General features: G+C 47.8%; 1 protein-coding gene across 2 annotated transcripts in view; it reads right to left on the reverse strand.

Annotated features, from left to right (window-relative positions):
• The window catches only part of CDON (cell adhesion associated, oncogene regulated), a 53842-nt gene extending 42421 nt beyond the window's left edge, over positions 1–11421 (reverse strand). For both annotated transcript variants that reach the window (XM_026863652.1, XM_026863651.1), the window contains exon 1: positions 11354–11421. The gene's annotated coding sequence lies outside the window, so the exon portion shown is untranslated. The remainder of the gene's footprint in view (positions 1–11353) is intronic.
• Positions 11422–11438: the final 17 nt, after the last annotated feature.

Consider the following 11438-nt stretch of genomic DNA (forward strand, 5'->3'; position numbering starts at 1 on the left):
TTTCTGACTCTTCTAGCCTCAGGGGAAGAAAAAGAATAGAGCATTAGCCTAATATACAGTTCTGCTGGGCTGCAATTATCCTTAAATGCCTAAATAAGGGTTTTTAGACCCCAAGAGATCTGAAGGTATCATTAGTCTAACAGTTCCATCAGAGCAGACCAAATACATACAAAATTCTTACCCTTCGCTCCCCAGGGCCCCCCCCCAGACCTCACCACCATCATTCTCTCCTGGCTGGGCACTACTTTGTCTCATGTTCCCATTTTCTCCCCCATCCCGACCGTGTCCCACCACCTTACAACTGCCAAGGCCAGCTCTGCTCACCATCCACCACGTCTCCGAGGGTCCTTCTGCAAACACCCCCTCTCTGCCCCTTCCTGCAGGGCTGGCCTCATCGTCAAGCAAAGCATTTGTTTTACTTTTTCAACCAAGCAATTTTTACCAAGAATGATATTTTGCAACCAGTTTAAGCCAATTTAAAGACAGGCTGCTGCTGAGGAGGGCAGTAACGCCTTCCTTCAGGACCTGGCTTGCTTTCTCCTATCTGCACCAACCATCATGCGGCCACCGAGTGAGTCAGATCTTCTGGCAGATCCAGCTGAAAACCCAGCCAAAATAAAATAAGGTTTAGTTTTCACCTGGATGAGAGAGCAGTTTCAGCTCTTGGAGTGCTAAGCCCAAAGAAGGGGATAGGAATGGACGTCCACAAAAGGGAACTTCATGCTCCAACAGCACGAGGCCTCAGATCAGCTCCCGAAGCACCAGCCCAGTATCTTTAATAAACTCTGAACTGAAAGAATGTAGGCAAAAATTAAGAAAAAAAATATACGAAATCCAACTCCAAGTGAGACATGCCCATTTTCTCAAATGAGCTAGGGGACTGACTGTCCTAATTATCTGAGCTACACCTGCACAGGCCACAGCAAGCTCCAGTACTGCCTCAGGCTGTCTTTTCCCCTCCAAAAAGTCTGCATTTTGCACATCAAGGACAATCCCCTGTGTTTGTAACTTCTCTACAGTCCCTATAACTGGAATCAAGCTCGATTTATAAAAGGCCTAGAATCACAGGCTTGCTCCGGTCATCAGAAAAACCTGCCAGACTCAGACCGAGGAGTCTGTGTCCATGCACGATGCCCAAGGGTCTGCTTCCAGCAGTTCCCTCACATCTGACAGGTTTTGATCCGAGAGGAGGTTCATGAAAAGAAGAGCAACCATGGCTGAGCTGTCAGAGGATAGCAAGCTCATTTCCGAGGTGATTCCAGATGAACACCAACACCTTGTTCATCGGTTGCCTCCAGCAAGCTACAGCTCTAAAAAACGCAGGAAAATGGGTTCTTTTAGCTGCCTTACCCCTAGTCCAACTCAGTCTGTTGCAACTTGCAGGGATCCATGCTATCCGTGAGCCCTTAAAAGGGAAGCACAACTATTAAATCCACACCTGCAGCCAGAATTTATAGCAACCCCATCTACTGCTGTCTTACATCATAGGCAATTAGGAGCCTGTGAACTCATGGCTGCAGGATATGGGAGGCGCGCTGGAACCGAGAGCAAAGCCTGTGTGTTACAGCACAGTTGTTAGTCACCCTTCAGAACACACCATGCCTGTGGATGGCTGAAATCATGCACAAAACAGAGCAACTGAACCATTTTGTACTCGGTTTCCTAAACAAAAGCCTTGTTTTCCACTTGAAATTGCTGCTTCCCCTCCTTTTCCAGTAGTCCACGCGCTGTCACGTGCAATGCCAACGCGCGCGGCTGCCGAGCCCAGCCGCCGGGGCAGACAGGCAGGAGCACAACGCTTATTAAAAAGCAAAGCAGCTAACCAGTGACAGCTGAGGGAGAGAGCAGGAAAGAGCCCGTCCTTTCTTCCCCTGATTAAAACAAGCCTTCGAACAATTCGTCCTTCGGCGTTACAGTAAGCTAACCGGGTAATTCGGTTTTACTGCTCTCCTCCCCTCCCTTCCCCCACACAAGAGATCAAACCTGGTTTCAAACTTGAATTCCAAACTCTGGGGTAAAAACGTGCTTTTTAACCTAAAGGGAAGGAATCCTGATGTGTCTGTCCAGCAAAACAATCCCATTCGCCTCAGGCCCAGATAAAAGCTGTCTCAAAGTGACAGCTACACAAAAAAAAATTTAAAAAATTGAAAAGGAGAAAGTCATGTTGGTCAGGGGAGGTTTGCTACAACAAACTGACCTGGCTCCCATGCAAGGTGAGGGGTAGCGAAACACAGTGGAAGGAGAGCGGGGGCTTTGGGTTGGGTGTGCTCAGCAGCGTTGCACAACCGAGCACCAGTAGAGCAAGAGGAGAGTGTAGATCCAAGGGAAGGAGGCAGCAAGGAACATGAAACTGTAGCCCGAGGGTTCGGCTTCTCCAGCTCCGCTGCTTCACCTGCTGCAGCCGAGCTCCGAAGCGATGCTGCACCGTGGGTTCAGCCCTGCCAGAGGCTGGGACCCCAGCCCAGAGGGGACAGGGCAGTCGGGGGCAGCACGTCAAGGAGTTCCTGAGTCAGAGCCCTCAGTCTCCTCCCGTGAATCAGGGTAACGGCAGCAGAACCAGTTCAAACACGAGCAACTGATAGGAAAGTAGTTAAGTTTCATCACTGGTACCAGGGTGATTTTTCCACCAGGTTAACCTGACTGCACCCTGTTTCCACTCGCACAGACACATCCTACTTCGCTGAACAGGATTTCTGTTCAGACATCTGACAGCAGAGCAGGGGTTCCAGGAGACGCCTTCCCAAAGGAAGGAGGGACATCGCTGCTGCGGCTCTGCAAGGCAGAAAGAAGGTTCGAGACTCTTCGTAGCACGTCAGCTCCCTCAAGACTTTAATGCCGAGCTCAGCAACACAGAGGGGCCCTGCAAAGATAACTGGCTGCCAGGATTGCGTCCATCCCACGTTAGCATCCATCAGATAGCAAGAAAAACAAGATTAAGCAGCACCACGGCATTAGTCTTCATTTAAACTTGGCAAAGAAAATGAATATTTCTCTTTTTTTGTTGGCTTCTCTCTGTGTGCTTTTTTTAAAAGCAATCTCAGACTTCGCCAGAGAAAGGTGCCTGGACTTTTTAATATTGGGGGATTAGAAGGGACAACACTTGTACACTTGCCAGACCCCAGATAAGTAGTGAATGCTTAGGGTAAGCAGGCTAGCATCTGCCTCCTGCAATATATACATTTTCAGAGTGAAAATAAACAGCTTCACACCTTTGGCTTGAGGAGGACTCAGCTTTTTACATCCTCAACCTGCAGCCTCACCACTCAAGGAAGAAGGGTCAGAAGGGTGAGGGTTACTTGCAGTTCCCTTATTCCAACCTACAAGAATAAGGCTGGAAAACTGAACATCTCCTGTCATACCAGGTAGGTGGATTAAGGTCTTTGCTACCAGGCGTAGGGTCTGGTGTTGCTTCATTACATTTCATTGCAATCAATAAGAGCTGTTTCAGACAAACTCTGAGCAGACAAACCTGCCGTGTATGTTGGTTACACGTGAGCAATGGCAAATACACTAGTTTGGAAAAATGTTAACTCAAAAAATAGACCATTTAAGTGCTCAGCTCAAAAGCCCAGAATCGAGAAAAATGCACCTCAATTTCATGCCACCACCCAATTCACCAAAGAGCTGTTCCTATGATGATTCAGAGCCAAAGAGACTCAAGCCAGTATCCACCATCTGTGATCCGCTCCCAGACTTATCTCCAGTTGATCCGGACTCGTGCAGCAATTTGAAAGTGCAATTTGCACCCAAAAAAATGCCTCCGTCTGAATAGCTGAATTGAAAATGATATCATTAAGCTTGAAATTTCAACATATTTAGAGAGTTTTGATAATAACATTTTTGATTACATCCGTTGCCAGCTTCCTTCTACACCCTGACAAAGATTTAAAGTATACATTCCTATTTCATTCTGCAACAAAGATTAGTGGCAGGAACAGAAAACATCTTCTGTTCCAAAAACCCCTCGGGGTTTTCCTCCTTAGCTTGCATTTTATTAGAGAAGCCTCAAATCTCCATCAAGCTACGATACACTGTCACTGCAAAGGATTTAGGCAACAAGTATCTGAGTGCTACACCAAAAGGCACCTTCTGAAAAGGCTCTTCAGAAACAAAGAGATTTCCTGAAGCTATTGCAAATGTGAAATAGTTCCTCAGAAGTAACAGCCCTCAGCAAGGTTTATGAAAATCTGAGCCTATGCTTGAGTGTATGCACACGTAGCCATAGTTCCAAAACTTTCGTGAGCTCATCACAGGGAAGGGGAGGGGGAATAAAGGAAAACCACATGCTATTGTTTAGTTTAACTCCACAATACATTTAATCTACATGGAGTTGGAACATTACACAGCAAAACTCTCCAGCTACCAGAAATTACGTACAGCCACCACCAGCAAAGCTCATTCTCCAAAGGGGGAAATGCCGGTTTTAAGATCTTATCTCTGCCCCACACAGCACAGAAATTCTCCAAAATACAGCTGAAACCTGTCACTAGCGCTTCCGATCCCACACCCCAAGGGGATTGGATCAATGCAAGAGCACCAGCTCTCTCAAAACTCAGGAAAGCCAAAGCTGAGGAGTTTCACCAATGTGACCCATCGGAGCTTTTGCTAGTGAGCGAGCAAATCTACAACAGACCCGGGGGTCCCGAGCGGAAGGGAGGACCCACACAGACACCTATAACCATTGCACCTCACCTCCTCTTTGAGCCTATCAGCAGTATCCACGTGTTGGAAGGTGTTAAAGCAACACGACACAGCTTATAAACTGCCAAAGCATTATCCCAGTATATCCACAGGGATGGCAACAGATTTTGCTACATGAATTCTATCGCCAAGTTGTACAATTCCCTTCCCAGCCTCCCATCCAACTGTGGGTGATAACAAGGACATGTCACTGGGAGATCTTTGGCGTGTGGCTCCAGAGCAATCCCCACCAGCTCAAAAGGCTGTGGATCTGCTGGGTGGGAGGCAAAACCAAAAAACCATCATCTTCAACATTATATTTCTACTTGTAAGCCACCCATTGACATCTTCTTATCCCTAAGAAGTTCATTCCCCCATCCCCAGTTTTCAAGATCCTACATACAATTTTTTTCCTGGACACTGAGCTGCCTTTTGCTGGGGAACACCCACTGCCACCGAGAGCTGCAAGCTCACCCACCCTGGCAGATGCTGGCACCAGCATCACTTCTAACTGGGGTAAGGAGTCCACACCGACAGGTGATGTCATGGCCTCAGCAGCCCCCGGACACCCCCTTCAACCCGAGCCTCCCCGCCAGCTTGGCAGAGCTGTGGTTTATCTCCCCATCCACCTGGGACCAGAGGCCTTTGGCACAGCCCTAGCCTCATCCCTCCCTCAGTACGGGGGGCCAGCACATGAGCAGGTTGTTGGGAGATTTCAGGAGGCAGATGGAATGAAACGGTGAAGAAAGAAGCTTTTCAGAGGGGGAGGCGGGGAGGAGAGGCATACACATATTAAACAAATCATCTGTTTGGAGCGCTGGCTCCTACTTGTTCTCAGTTATATTATTCACTCAAGAGTGGATTAATCCATCACTGCAAAGGAATCTCCTGATCTCAGAGATAAAGGCAACAAGTCATGCACTGACTGTCTGTGGATCCTCCTGAAAATCACCAGCCCTTCTCATACCCTTATTTGGGCCGATCTATCAACTCTTAACAAACAAGAAGCAAAAAAAGGAAATTAACCAAAAAAAATACCACCTGATTACAGTAACCTTACTTGGGAAAACCTAGCTTGGATTAATCTGGAAGCAAGGAGGGAATTTCAACTCAGAAGAATCACCTTCAGTTCAGTTCAGAAGGGGCCACATTAACTGTCCTCTCTTGCTGCAGCTCCCAGGTGGGACTCATCCTCACAAGAGGAACAGTCACCAGAGAGGTCATCTCCTGAACTGGGGTGTAAAAACAACATAATTTCTTTAAAAATTCTTTAGAGTGAGGCCTTTTAGCCAGATAAACAGTTTGTTTTACTCGGTGAGGACTGGGAAATGAAAACCCCCAGCACCAGGAACAAGGGAATCTCTAGCTAGAGCAGGCTGGACACGGGGTGTCTACACAAAATACAACAACTCCCCAAGGGGAAGGACACCTCCAGCGTCCACTCGGCCTCCAGTGCTTTAGCAGATGACACAGGGCCATGAGGGGCATTCACAAACCCTCTTCCCTTGTCCTGAGATTAAAGGGGGGCAGAGAAGACCCCCACAGCCCACCTCTGACCAGAGCTGGCAGCCCAGCATGCCAGAGGTGGGGTGGAGCGAGGCAGCACACTACCCACCACTGCCTCTGCAAAGCCGAAACACCCCCAAAACAGCCCAAAAATGTAAGCCAGCAGTGCCCAGCCCCTCAGCAGAGTGTTTCAACAAGGGGCTGCTCACAGCAGGAGCACTTTCCCCTCCTCGCGTACTTTGGTGTTTTATGGGTTTGCTTCAAGGATAACCAAGGTCTGCGAGGCAGGCAGACTTTGTATGTCTGCGAGGTAGGAAATATTAAACTTGTCTTTGAATTAAACAAATAAGACTCAACCGCTTGGTTCATTATCAGATACAATGGTTGAAGTCTGCGGGGAAAACTAAACAGCAAAAGCCAGGGTATAAATCAAAGGCATGATCAGACAGACAGGTGAGGCCGGGGGTGCGGTTTCACCTTACAGCTAAGCCGAGCCCAAAGCTGGCCGCTGCCAAAAGAGATGGTCTCCATCCCCCCCGCCCTCCCACTGCTTCTGGCACTGCCGCCAGCTGCCAAACTGGGAGAAAATATTTCAACTGAGCTTATCTTGCTCTGGGTTTAGGGGGATTTTTTTTTTTCCCCCCTGCCGTTTTAGTGAGCTGAACTGGTTTAATCGGATGTTTCTGGTGAGTGGCAGGGGGCAGGAGATGGAAGGGGAAACAGCAAGACCCCCTCATCCCACAAGGCAACCAGCTCTTGGCCCAGCTGCAGCATCGAAAGCGCAGTTTTATGAGACAGATAAGCCAATTTAAAAGCCGGCTGCTGCCAAAAAGGGGCCATTCCCCCCCCCCAACACACCCCTCCAGCCCCGGAGGCCTCCCCAGTCATTGGGGTGGAAGATTTAGCACTCTATAACTGCGGGGCAAGAACCAGCAGAAAGTTTAGGGCCTGCTTTTTTTTTCCTGAAGGGTTAGCTGGAGTCACTCCCCCCGCGGCAGCTCAACCACAGGATTCCCACAGCAGGGAAGAGGCAGGAACATACCTGCCACCTCCTGCAGCAGCGAGTCCTCGACTGAGCTGTAACATGAAACTGCGCCCAAGGAGCTGGGGAGGGGGGAAAAGAAGAAAAAAAAAAAATATATAAAGTCCCACCTGGCTAGAAGACATCTCATAGGTATGGGAAATGGGAAAACAACCCACCTTGCATGATTATTTTCCCTCCTGTTGAAAGACAGAAGATATTTCTCACATAGAAAGAGCAAGCAGGGGCTTAATGGAAAAGACAGGTGGTCTGGATGCACAAGTCCCAATCCCTAGTAAGGCTGAACCAGCACTTTACCCCGAAGTGATAACTGTCACTGGAGAATCATCATCTGCACCAGAAAGGGAGAAGTGAGCTGCAGAAACTTAGTGGAAAACTATGATACACTCAGCCCTGGAAGTTGTACTGAGCCATCTACCAAGGAAGTTGCTGGAAGAACTCAACTGGAAATAAAAAATAATATATACACACACACACAGAGGAAACAATTCCTGGGTAGCTAGGGACCTCTCATTACCTCAAGTTACACAGCAAAGAGGGTTTTTTTCCAAATTTGCCAAGGACAAACACTACCCCAAAGTGAACACTGGGGGAGAAGGGGACACGCAACACCAGGGCTTGCTTGGGGAAATTTTCAGGAGAACATTACACTAGTGGGAAAGGGAATATGCCTGGAGAGCAGACCAAGCACCAGCTCACCTTTTAAACTAGATCAAAATAGCAAAACCCCAAAGTGAACAGAGAACAGTTTGGTCCCCACGTACAAGCTTTAAGAGTCAGGATTGCAAGACAAGCTCTAAATCCCCACTTGAAGAGAAGTTTACCAATTCTGCTTGCTACAAGATTTTAAGCTCCGTAAGCCAGTATTTTTGAACAGTCTCACACCAGCTGCAGGCAGGGATCAGCTCAGAAGCTCCCCGGCCCACCGCAACACTGAGGAAAACCAGAAAACAGAAAAACACTGCAGCAGGTAGGAAAGCAGCGTGACTCAGCTGAAGGGAGCCAGTCGCTAGTCAATGAATTGTAAGCAAAGCAGTAGACAAAAAAAAACCTGACTCTACAGATAAAGGTCAAGTTTACAGTATCAATAAATTCATACAAATTAGATGTTGCCTAACAAAAGACGTTAAGCAGGTTTGAGCTGCGTGCAGCACGCCGATTAAAGCAATTCCATGTAAAATGTTATCTGGAGTACCAGATCTCAACAGGTTTGTGGGTGAAGCCTCGCTCAGACTCAGGGCTTCTGGGACTACACCAAAGTTTTTAAAGCCTCACTGGCACCAAGTTCACCAGCAACCAAATTTGCAGCCATGGGATCAGAGCCAAGCAACATGAACTTCATGAAACAAAACAAATTTTTGTGTCATCCTGCATGTGTTTGTGTTCCCCAGCCCCACAATCAACTTCTCAGGGAAGGTGAAATCAAAGCAGTTGGTCCTTCACGCCATCAGTCACATCAACAGTGACCACGTGAAGAGGAGTGGTGGCTCAACTGGGCCGTGCGACTGGCCACACACACGTCTGCATCAGGCACCATGTCAGAAAACACCTTTATTCCCCAAAATTATTTAATCAACACACACTTCCCAGTTTGGCTTTTCAGCGCCGCAGCTGAAGTTTGGCTGGTCTTGCACTGAATAGTCTTATCACAAGCAGCCACCAAATTAATTTCAGGGGTCTTGGTACAACCAGGGACTTTGTTAGGCAAAGCGGGTCTGCTGGGGGATACGCAGAGGAGGATTTATGAGATGACGAACACTGGTACGGCTGGGTGCTCACGTGAGCGAATCAATTGCTTTGCTTCACAATTTCCACCATCTGCAGAAGCAGTCTTTAAACAAGTCAGTGTATTTTTAAGCCCTGACAGTTAAAATCCTCAACTGACATCACCTGAAGTTGGAGCACAGCTGCCTTATTCCTCTGGCACGCCAGTGAGCCAAAGAAAGCAGGAGCCTCAGTTTACAGGCTTACAGCACACCTTGAGAGAATGAAAGCACTGGTGGGATTTGCCCCTGTGGCAGTCAGGCCTCTCCTTACGTGTTTTTTTCCTCCCAGTCTTGGGGTAAGAAACACAAAGTTTAGTCCCAGTGCATCCCAGCAAGCCAGCAGAGGGAGCAGGCAGAGTCCTGGCCCAAACCCCACTCAGCGTCCAGAAGAGCTGGCAGGGGAAGAGCACCGGGTTGAGCTGGAGTCCCACCAAACCCCCAAAAGGATGAAAGAGAACCAAAATCGCAGAAAGCCCTACTCCAAGCTGCTTTCCGCGGTGTATCAGAGCTTGCCAAGGCGGGAGCAGCCCACCGGCCTGCCTGCACTTCACCTTGCATGCAGGGGCAGGGCTGTTGACAAGCGCTCGGGGCAGCTTAAGGGTGTAAATCGCATTAATCCAAGCGACAAAGCCACCGCGCTCATCCTCGGGTGAATTACTAATCCCTCACCATTAGAGCTGTTCCCATCCTACTTCCTACCCCTCAGAGGAGGAAAAAAAACCCAAGACCCAAACCTTTTAACATGAAGCAGACAGGTAACCCAGCAGATCCCGTCTCGGTATTTTGATCTGCAAAGTCGAGCTTTAAGTAACCGCATAGTTTTGAGCGACAGCCACGGGTTTCTATGGCTGCTTCACAAGCCTGTGGATTTTTCTGGGATGTAGACCGAGACAGTTGGAGGCTTCCCTCTTGTTTTGGAGAGGGGATTAAAGGAAAATGTTTACTTCTTTTTAACGGAGCAGTGCTCTGTTATCAAGCCTTCCCCACAAGACAGGCTTGTAACTGCTATTAAAAAAAAAAAAAAAAAAGAAGGAGGGTTTGGTTTCGACGCATCTGAATCACACAAGCTGGTTTGAGCTTGGTGGAACAAAAGCATGCTGGTTGTAATTAAGGTTTATAATATCAAGTTTAACAGAAAAGTGTTAAGAAACCACGCGGTGAAACGTCCTCTGCTACTCAAGGCCAGAATTTTTGGAATATAACGACACGAAGGAGTGGGCCGTTGCCCTCAGCAACTACTATTACAAAAGCACTTTTTTCTCCTTAAAGAAGTTACAGGCAGGCAGTACATCACATAAATCACCAACTGTCAAAACACCAGAGTTGTGGGAGACTAGCAGAAAAGCAAACTGGCTTCACAGAGCTCAGCTTTAAGCACCAGGACAACAGGATTACCTGCTTTGTTCAAAGAAAACGCCGGGCCACAAACGACAAAACCCCAGAGAATAAAAGTTTACGTGCTCCCAGTCACCTCAGTGACCAGTGGCTGAGGAGTGACAACCCTGGTGTTTGGGTTAGTAAATTGTATTTCTGGTGCATGTGTGAAAGATACAACTCACTGAGTAAACACCCCTTCAGAGCTGACAGTTTTACAGCCGCAGGCTCAGCGCGGCTACTCCTTCTCAGAAACCTCTGAGCACACAGACGCAGCAAATCATTTGGGGAAAGCAGTAAAAAAAAAAAAGTTACATAAAGCCATCATATTTACCCATTCGCCAATCCTTTAAAAAGTTACCAGGTAGGGGCAAAATAAACATCGCTTGTTTTCTGCCGAACAGTTGAAAGTTGTGTCACGTCTGAAAAACATTTCCCTTTTGGTTTAAAAGCATCAATATTGAAAACATGCAATAGCTGGCTGGAAAGTTCTTTCATTGAAAGTCAGCAACTGTATAATTTTTTTTTTTCTGGCAAGGAGACAGACAAAGCAGGCAGAAGTGATTTAAAATTCAAGAAGCAGATAGCTTTACGGATAGAGGCGCCTTAATTAAAAAAAAAAAAAAAAGAAAATCAGGGTTAAGACGTCACGATGCTTTACAGCCGGAGTCCTCAGGCATCGCACACCACCTCTGGCTTCAGGGGCTGACTTTCAGCCGCTCTAATCGCGGAGAAAGTGACCTTTACGGATTAAACGCAAACCCTGAGATTACCAATTTGAGGACGGTTAAAGAGGCGAGACGCGACCCCAAGTCCATCCCCCGCCGCAGCGCCGCGGCGACTTCAAACAGAGCAGCATTTTCCTGACAAATCTCGCCGAGTCGGAGCAACCTTCGCTGTGAAACAAAACCGTAACTCGGTAACACTAACAGGCTGGAGGCTGAGCTGGGCAAACTGGGCTCTGAAGAATTTTTCTCCGACTCACCAAAGCGCTCTCCGCATAGGCGCAGTTTTAGCCTTTTCTCCGGCTCAGTCTCACAGACCGAGAGCACAAAAAAAAAAAAAAAAAA

The sequence above is a fragment of the Athene cunicularia genome (assembly GCF_003259725.1).
Source record: "Athene cunicularia isolate RWA chromosome 24 unlocalized genomic scaffold, athCun1 chr24_part1, whole genome shotgun sequence".
In the NCBI taxonomy this organism is placed as follows: Eukaryota; Metazoa; Chordata; class Aves; order Strigiformes; family Strigidae; genus Athene; species Athene cunicularia.